The sequence below is a fragment of the Schistocerca gregaria genome, chromosome 2 (assembly GCF_023897955.1).
Source record: "Schistocerca gregaria isolate iqSchGreg1 chromosome 2, iqSchGreg1.2, whole genome shotgun sequence".
Lineage (NCBI taxonomy): Eukaryota > Metazoa > Arthropoda > Insecta > Orthoptera > Acrididae > Schistocerca > Schistocerca gregaria.
This window is the reverse complement of record NC_064921.1, coordinates 953,871,364-953,887,520: the sequence shown is the minus strand read 5'-3', so window position 1 is coordinate 953,887,520 and position 16,157 is coordinate 953,871,364. Positions and strand designations below refer to the sequence as shown.

Genomic DNA, 16,157 nt, shown 5'->3' with positions numbered 1-16,157 from the left:
CCTGTGCCTTCTTCTTGTCAGTATTTGCTATATCTTCCTTTCTTCACCAACTCTGCGAAGAATCTTGTCATTCATTATCTCATCGGTCGACCTAATTTTCAACATTCTTCTATCGCACCACATCTCAAATGATGCGATTTTTTTTCCCGACTTTTCCCTGATCCATGAGGCACGACCATACTATGCTGCAAACATACACTGTCAGGAAATTCTTCTTCAAATTTACCCCGATGTTTGAAACTAGCAGACATCTTCATCTGTGCTAGTGCGATGTTGATGTTGTCTTTGCTTCGTCGGTAGTGTGTTAGTTTGTTTCCAGGGTAGCAGAATTCCTTAATTTCATCTGCTCCGTGGTCATCAACTTTGTTGTTAAATTCATCGCAAATCTGATTTTTTGTACTCTTTCTTCGCTTTATTCTCAATCCGTATTCTGTTCTTAATATAACTGGTTTTTCGATGTATGCCTGCAGGTAATGTGCTCGGTTCTGCAATTACGAGCATGACCCATGCGCTAAACGCATACAGCGTCCTAATAAATTATGCGGCATGGGTAGTCGATATCAGTCTTCGACGGCACATATGAAGACGTCTGACAAGTGCTCGGATGAAAAACTTATTGAAATACTGTGCGTGTTGTAGTAAACGACAACCAGCTGCACTCCTGAAACTTCATCATTTGTAGAATACATATTTATGTAATGTTATGACTGTAATCGTTGGAAGAACCAAAGTTTCTTGATGTGAATATCTTGTATGCTTCTTGCTCCGTTTAGCGTTTGACAGTTATAACACGCACTTGTAGTGTGAGAAGGGAGAGATGTTGAATCTTATCATTATCACTTAGACACGTTTATAATTGGATTTTAAATACCAATGGGATTCTATCCTTTGTAGGTGCACAGCAATTTTGACGTCATAGAGATTTAATAATTGACATGCATGTTACTAGATATCGACATGCATTGTATATAAGCAATTGTTTATTTCTACTGATGTGTATGCAAATGTTATGTTCTAGATACCTATGAGTACACATCTGAAGAGTTGAAATCGAAAACTTACTAACTGCTGTATCTCATATTTGGCAGGCGAACCAAAGAACAGTGCAACTCTTTTTGTACATAAGACATTTTTATCCATGAAATTGAGAAGACACTCTAATACCACAGAATTGTGCTGCCCACGTCATCATTATAAGAAAACACGAGACAAATTAGGAAAAAAATAATTTGTAAGAACGTTCTAAGTGCCATAGCCGGATACAGACTGATTCTACATGAAATTAAGAAATTTTTTTGTTCCAAGTGCCTTAAATACTAAGGCAATACGTTTCATGTGTGATGAAACATGTACACAAATTCAGCAGCAATGTTGAACTAGTAGAAATGTGGTCAACAAAAGCAACTTCTCATTTATTTCAAATTTTTTACAAGAGAATAACAAAATTAAATTTTAAAAAATTGCTCAGTATCGACTGACGTTTCTTACACAACTCCATTCTCGGCATCATCTGATGCAGATTTAGTTGTAGAGCTCTCTGTGCTCTCGAGGAACAATTGGAAACATCAACAGGTCTTTCTGTTTTGCAACTGATAAACATAGCACATCATTCAGACGAAGCACGGCATGGCATACATCACTCTCTTTCCTCTTTTGAACACATTGGCATTTTCCCATTCTTCTGATTCAGAAAATGAATTTTAATAGCTATTTGAATGGATAAGTATGTGACACTTCGATCGCACTGCATCTCCCGCATCTTTATCGAATGCAATGCTTGAAGAACATCTTTAAAATCGAAGAAGTTAGTTGTATCCACTGGAATTAGATGGAATTTAGCTTCACCAAATTTTTTAGTAAGTCGTTTGAAACAGAGAAATTTAAATGGTGGAGCCGCACTACAATATTTAACGGCTGCGCAAATTTAGACGCGAGGATCAAATAACAACCAAAACAACAATAATTACCATAGATAAAAAAGAACGGTCCCTTTTCGGGGCTCAAGGTTGGCTAACATAAGCCCGAAATATTCTTAATCTGAAACACAAAGCAACAAAGTCTAAGTATAGCCATCACACATTCAATAACAATTACGTCAGCTGAAGTAGTAACCGGTAAGAGTAAATTATAGCTTTCTATAACTGACGAAGCTGGCGCCTTTGCACGTAACAAGAATTTCAGTAAGACAGCCTTTTAAGCATTTATCTGACTAGCATCGATGTAACAAAATTTATGGTCGAGTATCCGTTCACCAAGATAAAGCAACGGCTACACAAGCCGAGACTTCAGAAACAAGAAATTGCTTAAGGAACTTCTGCAGGTGCCAAGACTAACACGAAGTAGTATGACGGCGCGTAACAACCTTAAGGGAAAAAAATGCTTCAAATGGCTCTGAGCACTATGGGACTTAGCAGCTGAGGTCATCAGTCCCCTAGCACTTAGAACTACTTAAACCTAACTAACCTAAGGACATCACACACATCCATGCCCGACGTAGGATTCGAACCTGCGACCGTAGCAGTAGCGCGGTTCCAGACTGCAGCGTCTAGAACCGCTCGGCCACAAAGGTCGGCCAATACAATTTCAAACAGAAAATATCTAGTGCACTATGGCTGTCCTTACTCAACATAGTTCCTCAAAATTCTATGCTATTAACATGAGACGGTCTTGCCGTTTAAACAGAAGATGCAACCTCACATAGACCCTAGCATTCTGACAATCCTGCAGTAAAACAACTGCAACACACTTATATAATGGCAGTTAATAAGAAAAACACAGCCACACAGCCGCTCGCTGTTCAACTCTGAAAACAAAGCAGAATAAAGGAGTTGCAACTGCCATACGGCCTGCTAAACAATTTACTCAAGACATACGACCGTAAAAATCTTTGAATATGATGCTGATACGCGGTGCAGTAGAATCACGTGTTAAGACCAGTGAAGTACGCGAAAACAAATGCACAGTCACTTACTGCTTATTTCTGATTACTTAGAGATACAAAGGAATAACCCAAAACAACCATATGAGTTGCCACAAAATTTGCTAAAGTACTGGAAATTTGGCCGGCCGGAGTGACCGAGCGAGTCTAGGCGCTTCAGTCTGGAACCGCGCGGCCGCTACGGTCTCAGGTTCGAATCCTGCCTCGGGCATGGATATGTGCGATGTCCTCAGGTTAGTTAGGTTTAAGTAGTTCTAAGTTCTAGGGGACTGATGACCTCAGATGTTAAGTCCCATAGTGCTCAGAGCCATTTGAACCATTTTTGAACTGGAAATTTGCTCATTGACAGGTGGGCTCCTGAATTACCGCGCATTATATACCATAGTTGATAATTCGACTTTATTTTCTTGAACAGGCCCGGTAATTTATTTAATATGTAGATCAATGAAAACTCTCTACAAAGTTGTCATAGAAATTAATCAAGAACGCAACGGATAACGCTAGAATGTGTGAGTGACCATGGAACAATACGTAGAATATGGGAGCCGGTAACACTTTCCTTTAAACATCTCATAGATTTCATTTCATCAGATGTTAACTTTGATTACATAATTTGCATAAAACTTTCACTAACAGTGGCAAGAATGGTAATTATCATGTAAAATTATTTTCTGTAGATTCGCTGAGCGAGAGTATCAATGGAAAAGGTTTTACTGTATCTAAGATTCAAATTTATTTTAAACTCAAACAAGAAAACACTTAAGTGCCAATTTGTCTCAACATTTGAGTCCACAAAGGTTGGTAATGCAAGCAACAATCTTTAAATTTGTTCTGTTTACGAACCTAGCAATCGCCACAATTGGTTTATTGCTCGGAGAGAAGCAGGAATACGAAAATTACACTAATAAATACAAAAAAAAACATGCACTTCACATTCACACTGATGCAATACTTTATATGAAATTACTGTAGCACAATTTGGAGCTGGTTAAATCTCGTTCGCCAATTTACGTAAAAGAGCTAACGGCCATGTCGCGGAGGTAACACCGGTTTCCGTCAGATCACCGAAGTTAAGCACTGTCGGGCAGGGCTAGCACTTGGATGGGTGACCATCCGGTCTGCCGAGCGCTGTTGGCAAGCGGGGTGCACTCAGCCCTTGTGAGGCAAAGTGAGGAGCTACTTGACTGGGAAGTAGCGGCTCCAGTCTCGTAAACTGACATACGGCCAGGAAAGCGGTGTGCTGACCACATGCCCCTCCATCTCCGCATCCGGTGACTCCTGTGGTATGAGGACGACACGGCGGCCGGTCGGTACCGTTGGGCCTCCAGGGCCTGTTCGGACAGAGAGAATAATTTACGTAAATCCACGTAATATGCTTTCAATAAGCTCGATAGTAACACGAAGGCACACAGTGAAGCCTATTCACATGAACTCAGATCTAATACTAATAGATGGACGGTGGAGGGAGGCTATGATTGTAATACGAAACAAAATTTATCATAGGGATTACAATACACTTAAGCTTTGAGCTTACTTGACTTTAGGTGAAATATAACAATATTAAAATGATTAAGAGATCAGTAAAAAAATACAGCGTGGACGCTTGTGGCAGAAATGCTTGGTCAACTGAACTCACAATGAAATCACACCAAAAGCTATTAAACTCCCTTCACGAAACAATCCAACGAGAATAGTTAACACTGAATTAATATCGTGAGCTGAATAAAATCATTAAACTGGATCACTATGGCCCTTTAATCTTGGATACACACACATCAAAAATGTTTTGCATCAGCTAGGTTCCGAGAGTTCTGCAACCTGTAAAGAAAATTCGAATAGAGATCAACATAAACATCATTTCCGCCCTTTTTATTGCTTATGAAAACCACACATTGCATGTTGCACCATCATACAGCAAGACTTTCAGAGTTGGTGGTCCAGATTGCTGAACACACCGGTACCTCTAATATCCAGTAGCACGTCCTCTTGCATTGATGCATGCCTGTATTCGTCGTGGCATACTATTCACAAGTTCATAAGACACTGTTGGTCCAGATTGTACCACTCCTGAACGGCGATTCGGCGTACATCCCTCAGAGTGGTTGGTGGGTCACGTTGTCCATAAACAGCCCTGTTCAATCTATCCCAGGCATATGTAACCGTAGGCTTCCGCGGCCGTTGTCAATGTCAATAAAATTCTTCTGGGTTAGAGACCGCATTGTCAACAGTTAGCAACACACCCTGAGGAAGGCGTCTTGCAACAGACGCCGAAACGTTGGAATTTTATAAATGACGATGCGGTCTCTAACCCAGAAGATTTTTATTGACATATCCCAGGCATGTTCGATATTGTTCGTGTCTGGAGAACATGCTGGCCACTCTAGTCGAGCGATGTCGTTATCCTGAAGGAAGTCATTCACAAGATGTGCACGATGAGGGGCGCGAATTGTCGTCCATGAAGATGACTGCCTCGCCAATATGCTGCCAATATGGTTGCACTATCGGTTGGAGAAAGGCATTCACGTACAGCCGTTACGGCGTCTTCCATGACAACCAGCGGCGTACGTTGGTCCCACATAATGTCACCCCAAAATAGCAGGGAAACTCCACCTTCCTGTACTCACTAGACAGTGTGTCTAAGGCGTTCAGCCTGACCGGATTGCTTTCAAACACTTCTCTGACGATTGTCTGGTTGAAGGCATATGCGACACTCATCGGTGAAGATAACGTGATGCCAATCCTGAGCGGCATATTGTTGGACCCATCTGTACCGCTCTGCATAGTGTCGTGGTTTCAAAAACGGACCACGCCATGGACGGCGGGAGTGAAGTTGCGCATCATGCAGCCTATTGCGCACAGTTTGAGTCGTAACATGACATCCTGTGTCTGCACAAAAAGCATTATTCAACATGGTGGCGTTGCTGTCAAGGTTCCTCCGAGTCATAATCCGTAGGTAGCGGTCATCGACTGTAGTAGTAGCCCGTGGGCGGTCTGAGCGAGACATGTCATCGACAGTTCCTGTCTCTCTGTATCTCCTCCATGTCCGAAATACATCGCTTTGGTTCACTCCGAGACTCCTGAACACTTCCCTTGTTGAGAGCCTATCCTGGCACAAAGTAATAATGCGGACGTCATAACCGCGGTACTGACCTTCTAGGCATGGTTGAAGTGCAGACACCAAGAACTGTGTACCTCCTTCCTGGTGGAATTACTGGAACTGATCGGCTGTTGGACCCCCTCAGTCTAACAGGCGCTGCTCATGCATGGTTGTTTACATCTTTGTGTGCATTTCTAAACAGTCAAAGGGACTATCTTTGTGATACAATATCCACAGTCAACGTCTATCTTCAGTTCTGGGAACTGGGGTGATCCAAAACTTTTGTTGATGTGTGTAATAAGCAAAATGCGCTCAGGGGTGGATACTAAGTACAAAGAAAAGCCGCTAAAATAAACAAAATTTCCCCACAAAATTTATATAAGTGTACTTGTATCTTTTCCCCACAAAATTTATATAAGTGTACTTGTATCTTTGGAAATACTTGGAAGGAGAGACAGCATTGGTCGTATTTTTTTGTTTTATTAACCGCAAAATCGATTTTCGGTCACTTAGTGACCATCCTCAGTGCTGTAACATACAATTTAAATTGCTAGGCACTGGTGTCAACAAGCTAAGAACGAGTTTTTGTATGTTACAGCACTGAGGATGGTCAATAAGTGACCGAAAATCGATTTTTCGGTTAATAAAACAACAAAATACGACCAACGCTGTCTCTCCTTCCACGTATATCCATTATCTGGTCGTGGTGCACATGACACTCCATGGAGTCGCCAATCAACATGTATCTTTGTTAATAAACCGCATCTTTGTTAACAGACCGCAACAAAATGCCATAAGGAGTTGGAGGCAGCGGGTTAATCCAAAGTAACACTGAAAACATGACACCACCCACAAAAACACAATAGTATTAAACAAAACTCTCACACAAAAGGTCACTGAATTTACTCTTATTCTTTTCCTTAATTTTTCATTGCTTGAAATATCGGGGGGGGGGGGGGGGCAGAGATAGTAATTACACGGTTGACCTACCAGGTTGCCACTGGCGTAACCGAATGACTGTGTACAATTCACAAAGGAAACGGCATCATTTAAGTAAAACTTCCAGAAAATAGGTTATTACCTGAAAGATATCGATGATATACAAACTTAAGCTGAACCAAATTAGGATGGCACACGATATATGGCGCGAACATGTGATCACGTACGAGTCACAAAAAAATACATCAAGAAGCTGCTAAAAGCGCACAAAACAGTTACGGTTGGAATTATATTCCCTCATTTGACTATTGAACACAATGGAAAACACACTACATTTAGATTTGATCATAGCTAAGTAGGTTCGCGACAAATGGGCCCGTTATGTGGCCAGGTGCTGAATACAGAGAAAAGTCTGAATTTGTCAACATAATAAACCAAAACTATACCACTCGGGAAACAGAATGAGATTATACACAGACTGCAATTGAAGTGAGAGCATGTGTCGGGCTCCAGCTCTGATATACGAGCACATCTGGAGAGCGGCAGGTTAAGTGTTTTTCTTTTTCAGTGTTTTCACGTCGTATACTTATTAAATTTCGGGAGTGTTTCTCTCTTTAAGAGGTTTAATATCGCGTTTTGTAAGAGTAAATTAATTTAGTCTGCAACGCAATAGTTGCTCACTGAAAAGGCAACTGTAGCTCATTAACATATCAACATATCAACATTCATTGGTAATGTGTCAGGAGGGTAACAAGTTACATATCTAGGATTGTCTGCGGCGGAAATTTTACCAATCATTTGCATGTTCTTTTTCCCAAGCCTCTTTCACTCCATGGTCAGCGATCTTTCTCGTGTCAAATTTCAGTAGGGGAGTTTTCTTACAGAAAATTCTCTTGGGTATGAACTTGACTTTGATGCGTCTTAGGTATTGTTCAGGAGCTCCCCTGGCAGAGGACTCTAGAAAATTCTGGTCGTATGTAAAATCGCTAAGCTGGTCCAAGGCTTCCATTCAGTCCCTTGTCGACCAGTCTGATGTGGCAGGTGAAGAGAGCAAAACGAAAGCTGAGGTTTTAAATTTCACATTCAATAAATCAGGAGAATCATGCAAACATACCGTCATTTGACCATCGGACAGACTCTCGTATGGAAGGCACAGAAATAAGCATAGCCGGCGTAGAGAAAGAACTGAAAGATTTGAAAGCAAAAAAAAAACGCCAGGTTCGGATGAAATCTCACTTAGATTTCACAAAGAGTACTCTACGGCACTGGCCCCTTACCTAGCTCGCATTCGTCACGAATCTCTCGCCCACCAGAAAGTCCTAGGCGACTGGAGAAAAGCGCAGGTGACTCCAGTGTATAAGAAGGCTAAAAGAACGGAACCGCAAAATTATAGACCAATATCCCTAATTTCTGTTTGCTTCAGAATATTCTCCGATCGAATATAATAAACTGTCTTGATACTGAGAAGCTTATGTCCACGAATCAGCATGGTTTTAGATAGCATCGCTCGTGCGAAACTCAGCTTGTCCATTTCTCATATAATATACTGAGAACTATGGATCAAGGACAACAGACAGACTCCATATTTCTAGATTTCCGGAAAGCATTTGACACGGTGCCCCATGGCAGACTGTTAACGAGGTACGAGCATATGGAATAAGTTCAGAGGTATGTATCTCGAAGACATCTTAAATAATAGAACCCAGTACGTTGTCCTCGACGGCGAGTGTTCGTGAGAGACAAGGGCATAGTCGCGGGAGTGCCCCGCTGTTGTTCTCCATATACATAAATGATTTGGCGGATAGGATGGGCAGCAATATGCGATTGATTGCTGATGATGTCGTGGTGTACAGTAATGTGTCGAAGTTGAGTGTCTGTAGGAAGCTACAAGATGAGTTAGACAAAATTTCCAGTTGATGTGATGAATGGCAGCTAGGTCTAAATATGGAGAAATGTAAGTTAAGGCGGATGAGTAGGAAGATATAACCTGTAATGTTCGGATACACTATTACTGGTGTCTGCTTGACACGGTCAAGTCGTCTAAGTATGTGGGCGTAACACTGCAAAGCGATATGAGGTGGAACGAGCATGTGAGAACTGTGGTAGGTGATACGAATGGTCGACTTCAGTTTATTGGGAAAAGTTTAGGAAAAAGCGTTTCACCTGTAAAAGTGACTGCATGTGGGACACTGGTGCCACCTTGCTCGACTGTTTGGGATCCGTACCAGGTCGGATTGCAGTAAGACGTCGAAGCAATTCTGAAGCGGACTGCTAGATTCGTTACCGTTAGGTTCGAGGAACACGTTAGTGTTACGGAGAACTCAAACTCGAATCGGTGGAGGAAAAGCGACGTTCTTTTCGAGAAACGCTATTGGGAAAATTTAGAGAACCGGAATTTGAAGCTGACTGTCGAACGATTCTGCTGCTGCCAACATACACTGTAAGGACCACAAAGATATGATACGAGAAATTAGGGCTCATACGTGAGTGGAACAGGAAGGGAAATGGCAAATAGTGGTACAGGTAACCTACGCCAAGTACCGTACAGTGGCCACTGCCTTCACCACCTAGTTGTGGCGAATAATAATAATAATTACAACAGCATTAAAAGTTACACTGCCCAAACTGATCCTGAAAGAAATGGTATTACCGTTCTGGACGACAAAATGATACATCCTCATACACTCGTTTTTACCGAACATGAGGAACTCCATACAGCTGCGCCCTCGTTTCAAATCCTCCTCAACAGTGACCAAACTGACAACCTCTGCTCTGCTAACTTGGTTTATCTTTGGTACAAGCTCGCCATTGCAGAATTTGATCACAGCGGTAAGTTGTTATGAACCTACTCTACTACCACCATCCCTGGTTAGTCCTGATATTGCTATATTTACTCCACACACACTTCCAAGCACTCAAACACCCCAGGATGGAACTGGAGGAACGTAAAAGGACTGTGGCACATAATTCAAACACAAAAGAGTCCAACTTGTCAGCCACCAGGAGTAGTATGTTAATAACAGAAGAGAGAGGTTATTGGTATCCAAGTTAACAATACCAACTTATCTCTTTAAAAAAAATAAAAGTCGAACAAAATATCACTTACGCTTCAGAATGACACTGTGAAACCTACCCGTCTCCTCTATACATCTTTTTTTTTTTACGCAACTTTCCCTTCTACAATAACCAATGAAACCTTTCCTTAGGATTTCTATCTCTTGCTTAATAATAACAAATGAAATTTTCCCTTTGAAATTTATTCTCTTTCTCAATCTTCACATACAAATTTAATTGCTGCTTATTAAAAGTGAGTTTCTGATTATTTCGACGATACATAGAATGTGTCGTCGTCGTGGCCCTCGGTCGTTACCTGCAATAATCCATAACTTTTCCTTACCTTTTTTACTGTTACTGGATCGCCATCTGACTGCTACATCGAACCGCGACATGAATATACTTACTCTGGTTTACTATACTCTATTAACTGCTGGAGGGCCTGTCATAATAAGTGGCTGTATTTATTACCAAAGCTGACGTTATTCTTTAATAGCAAAGCTGACGTTATTCTTTAATTAATTTGACTGAAGTTACGTAATTCATAGTTACACTTTTTCTTGAGAACAATAAATTTTTTGCAAAGTTGTACGTTGATGGTTTTTGGGATGGATTATAATCAGTAATGCAACATTGCTGGCAAAAATTTATTATATTTTGAAAACGTTTCTTCAAATATTTAGTGGTGGTGGTGGTGGTTAGTGTTTACGTCCCGTCGACAACGAGTTCATTTAGAGACGGAGCGCAAGCTCGGGTTAGGAAGGAATTCGGCCGTGCCCTTTCAAAGGAACCATCCCGGCATTTGCCTGAAAGGATTTAGGGAAATCACGGAAAACCTAAATCAGTATGGCCGGAGACGGGATTGAACCGTCGTCCTCCCGAATGCGAGTCCAGTGTGCTAACCACTGCGCCACCTGGCTCGGTCAAATATTTACTGCTGGTAATGAAATGATTTTAGAAACGTTCAAATGGGACTTATTTTTTACAATAATCTTACAATTAGCATTGCGCAAACATACCTTCAGTAGTCTTGATTTTCGCAAAGAAAATAATTCCATAATATTAGTTGCTCTTATGATAATAGTTAGTTGATGTCTCTGTCTCTTGCAAATCATAGCTGCTGGCTGGCAGGCACACTGCTCCTCTCAACCTCTCGCTTCAGACCTGCTACCAACTCGCTTCACATCTCGCTTGCTACTGACTTCCTACGAACGCTTAAGTACGGTCTCTCCTGCCAACAATGCTTTCTGGTGCAGATAATCCATGCTACCATTACAAAATGTATCAATGCGCGGTCTTTCTCGCTCTTTTCTTAAAATGTATCGATAGGCGGTCTCTCCCGCCCTTTTTAAAATTATATCAATTTGCGGTCTCTCTTACCAACAACATTTTGGTGCAGACATTCCCCGCTACCACAATTATTTCCAACATGACAAATATTAATTATTTCTGCTTAATCCTATTAATAAAATATAAACATCTTTCATAAATTGTGGTTTGACAATAGAAATAGACACGTCTTAGAACTGTGTTATTTTTGCTAGTGCTCTTCGGTGCAGTCACAGAGCTGGTCTGATATTCCGCACGGTCGTAACTAGTTCACTAGGCCACAGTGTTGAATCGTGTCCTAAGCCTTTGGCAAGTCAAGGAACACGGTGTCAGCCGTGTCGCCAGTATCTGCCTTCCGAGTCGGGTGGACGGACAGAGTGAGCCGGGTATCACACGATCGTTGCTTATGGAATTCCTGTTGATAACTGAATGGGTGGCTTTGAGGGATGAGGTAGTGAAGGCCGCAGAGGATCTAGTAGGTAAAAAGACGAGGGCTAGTAGAAATCCTTGGGTAACAGAAGAAATACTGAATTTAATTGATGAAAGGAGAAAATATTAAAATCCAATAAATGAAGCAGGCAAAAAGGAATACAAACGTCTCAAAAATGAGATCGACAGGAAGTGCAAAATGGCTAAGCAGGGATGGCTAGAGGACAAATGTAAGGATGTAGAGGCTTATCTCACTAGGGGTAAGATAGATACTGCCTACAGGAAAATTAAAGAGACCTTTGGAGATAAGAGAACAACTTGTATGAACATCAAGAGCTCAGATGCAAACCCAGTACTAAGCAAAGAAGGGAAAGCAGAAAGGTGGAGACAATGTTGACTGGAATACTCTCTTTCAAATTCTAAAGGTGGCAGGGGTAAAATACAGAGAGCGAAAGGCTATTTACAATTTGTACAGAAACCAGATGGCAGTTATAAGAGTCGAGGGACATGAAAGGGAAGCAGTGGTTGGGAAGGGAGTAAGACAGGGTTATAGCATCTCCCCAATGTTATTCAATCTGTATATTGAACAAGCAGTAAAGGGAACAAAAGAAAAATTCGGAGTAGGTATTAAAATCCACGGAAAAGAAATAAAAACTTTGAGGTTCGCCGATGACATTGTCATTCTGTCAGAGACAGCAGAGGACTTGGAAGAGCAGTTGAATGGAATGGACAGTGTCTTGAGAGGTGTATATAAGATGAAAATCAACAAAAGCAAAACGAGGATAATGGAATGTAGTCGAATTATGTCGGGTGATGCTGAGGGAATTAGATTGGGAAATGAGACACTTGTAGTAGTAAAGGAGTTTTGCTATTTGGGGGGCAAAATAACTGATGATGGTCGAAGTAGAGAGGATATAAAATGTAGAATGGCAATGGCAAGGAAACCGTTTCTGATGAAGAGAAATTTGTTAACATCGAATATAGATTTAAGTGTCAGGAAGTCTTTTCTGAAAGTATTTGTATGGAGTGTAGCCATGTATGGAGGTGAAACACGGACGATAAATAGTTTGGACAAAAAGAGAATAGAAGCTTTCGAAATGTGGTGCTACAGAAGAATGGTGAAGATTAGATGGGTAGATCACATAAATAATGAGGAAGTTTTGAATAGGATTGGGGAGAAGAGAAGTTTGTGGCACAACTTGACCAGAAGAAGGGATCGGTTGGTAGGACATGTTCTGAGGCATCAAGGGATCACCAATTTAATATTGAAGGGCAGCGTGGAGGGTAAAAATCGTAGAGGGAGACCAAGAGATGGATACACTAAACAGACTCAGAAGGATGTAGGTTGCAGTAGGTACTGGGAGATGAAGCAACTTGAACAGGATAGAGTAGCTGCATCAAACCAGTCTCAGGACTGAAGACAACAAAGATACAAGTGCGGTACATATCAAATTTTTTATGAAACTGGTACTGGGAGAATGAAGTTGTGAGGACAGGCTGTGAGTCGTGCTTGTGTAGCTCAGTTGGACAGTGCGGCTCTCGCAGCCGAGCGAAGCGGACGTGCGGTGTGTGCTCTCCGCTGGCAGAGAGGGCCCGCGCGCCTTGTTTACTTTCTTCGGCCGACACTAACGTGACGCCGTAGCGCTCCAAGACCATGGCAAACCAGTACAGAAGATCAACCTTGAAATTCACATTTCGGAACGACTTTACCCGACCAAAGGCGCTCGAAGTCGAACGTTTTTTAAAAGAGGAAGCCAAGATCCCGGCTGCCGACATTGTCGGCATTCACTTTTCGATCGTCAGTAGCACGGTCTATGTAAAGCTCCTAAACGAAACTACTTGCGACAAGGTGCTTCGAGAGATGAAACAAGAACTCCGCTTCTGCCACGCAGATGGAAATGTTGGCAACGTCGAGGTCGGCCATCCCGCAATGGGACTGCGGACTATACGCATCTTCGAACTTCCATTTGAACTCCCGGCGGCAGAAGTTGTAGCGGCGCTCCGCCCCTACGGCACGGTACACGAACACGTGGCTGAAAAATGGACCCAGTTTAAGACGTATCCAGTACTCAATGGAGTACGCCAAGTGCGCATAGATCTCCAACGACACGTGCCATCCTATCTACAGATAGGTGGATGCTGGGCCATAGTTATTTATGACGGCCAACCGAAGACGTGCTCCGGATGCGGTAAGGAACGTCACCTTCGTTCCGAGTGCCTCAAGCGTCGGATCACACAACTCCCACCGAAGGACGTTGCACCACCAGCGGCGAAGACTATTCTACCCGTTACTTACGCGGCGGCGCTCACGACGTTCTCCACACAACAGACACGGCCGACCGCTTCAGCGGTACAAGAATCACTTTCCACGGACAAAGACCTGGATGATCCGCCGACCTGGCCAGTGGTGGAAAATAGCACTACGACTCTGGAGCTACCGAACGCGACAGACATTGACGCCAGTAAGATGGCAATTGATTCCCTTATTGTACCGACCGAAGCGTTTGTTCCGGCGGAGCATGAGTCAGTGCCGTCTTCTGACAATGAAGGCCACGTACGGAAACAGCGATCACCGAAACGCCGAAAGCGGCGTCGTCGACCGTGTCGGAACACAGCGGTTCGCATTCGGCCGGGGAAGAACGACTGACCACTCAAGAAGCCAGCCGCGAAGCTGAGGCTGTTTCCACTGACTCCAACCTTGCAGAACAGACAGAAAAACGTGCAGCTTTCGACCATCGGCCCATTGACAGAAACATTGAGCAGCGGGAAGTTACCAGTGCAGGTAGCGAAGTCGCCCGGTCCCTTACTATCAAACATTCTGAGGCTATGGACCATGAACAGACATCCGCGCCCGCTTCATGGGCCGAGGACGTTGAGACACAAGATCACGACCCGCGGCCAGCTGAGGCGCCGCCGGATCATGCAGCATAAGCAGCACAAGGAGGACCGCGTTCGGCGGGGGGTGACATCACTTCCGATGTTCGCTTCTCTCCACCTTCACCATGGATAACCTCGCCCAAACAACTCGTTGCCAGGCTTACCGCCTGGCGACAATGAATATCAACATGATCAGTTCTCCTGTCAAGATCCAACTTTTGAAAGAAACCATACGAGCCATGGGGGTTGACTTTGCTTTCCTACAAGAAGCGAAAACGACGGCACTCCCGCACTTTTACGGGTACACCACACATGTGACGCCCGGTAGCCCTGCAGATACCGGAGTGGCAATATTAGTGCGTGAAGGAATTGAAGTTACCGACGTCACGTTTCTTCCCTCCGCTCGAGGAATAGCATTTACGGCACTCAACACCCGATTCATTAATGTTTACGCGCCGTCGGGTACCACAAGACGTCACGACCGCGCCAGATTCTACTCCACAGATGTCGCTCCCCTTTTCCTAGGGCGATACGACCACAGCGTCTTCGCCGGCGATTTTAATTGTGTACTTCACCCCAAGGACCAAATCCCACATTACACGCCTTGTCCGGAACTGGGTGCGATGATCCAAGAACTTCACTTGTGCGACACATGGGAAAAAGTCCACGGTAACCGCTCTGGCCACACTCATCTTACCAGTCATTCGGCCAGCCGACTCGACCGCATATATGTGTCACAAGATCTCACACAAGGTGTGGTGGACGCCGAACTATGGCCTCAAGCCTATTCTGATCACAGTGCCTATATCTGCAATATACACCTACGCCCCCAACAAGTCTGGCGCAGCAATGGCTTTTGGAAGCTCAACATAACTCATCTCCAGGACCTGGATTGCCGTCGGCAAGTTGCAGCAACGTGGACTGACTGTGAACGCCGCCACCCTCGATACGCCTCGACCCTGGAGTGGTGGCTCCTCTGTGCCAAACCAGCAATCCGTAGGACACTTATGCAATATGGCAAGGACGTGACTGCGTGGCATCGACAGACCCTCGATTTTTACTACGCGACTCTCAGGGACCTCGACGCCTTACCCCCTTCCCCGGAGAGACAACATGATCAAAGCAGAATCAAGGCTCACATACTATCATTGACGAAGCGCCGACTAGAAGGTGCAGTCGTCCGCTCGCGACGGCACGACCGAACGTTTGCGGAGGAACCCACTATGCACCACGTTGTGGCGGATAAGCGCCGACAACGCCAACACTTAATCACACAACTCAGGACACACGACGGTCGCTTATGTACGACCCAAGCAACCATAGTAAAGGCGGTGGAGGATCATTTTCGTCATCTTTACAAGGAAAGAATCGTCGATGATGAGGCCACTACTGAAGTGTTACAGCAGGTAACACGTACTATCGACGAGGCTACCGTGAATGCACTAACAGAGGAAATCTCACTCGAAGAAGTCGAAGGCGCCGTGGACAAAGCTG

General features: G+C 43.6%; 1 non-coding gene and 1 pseudogene across 1 annotated transcript; one reads left to right on the top strand and one right to left on the bottom strand.

Annotated features, from left to right (window-relative positions):
• The first annotated feature begins 3,957 nt into the window (after positions 1-3,957).
• LOC126337396 (5S ribosomal RNA) lies at positions 3,958-4,075 on the top strand (annotated as a pseudogene).
• Positions 4,076-10,875: 6,800 nt separating this feature from the next.
• Positions 10,876-10,948, bottom strand: Trnaa-cgc (transfer RNA alanine (anticodon CGC)). Its single transcript has one exon. It is a non-coding gene; the product is annotated as a tRNA-Ala (tRNA).
• Positions 10,949-16,157: the final 5,209 nt, after the last annotated feature.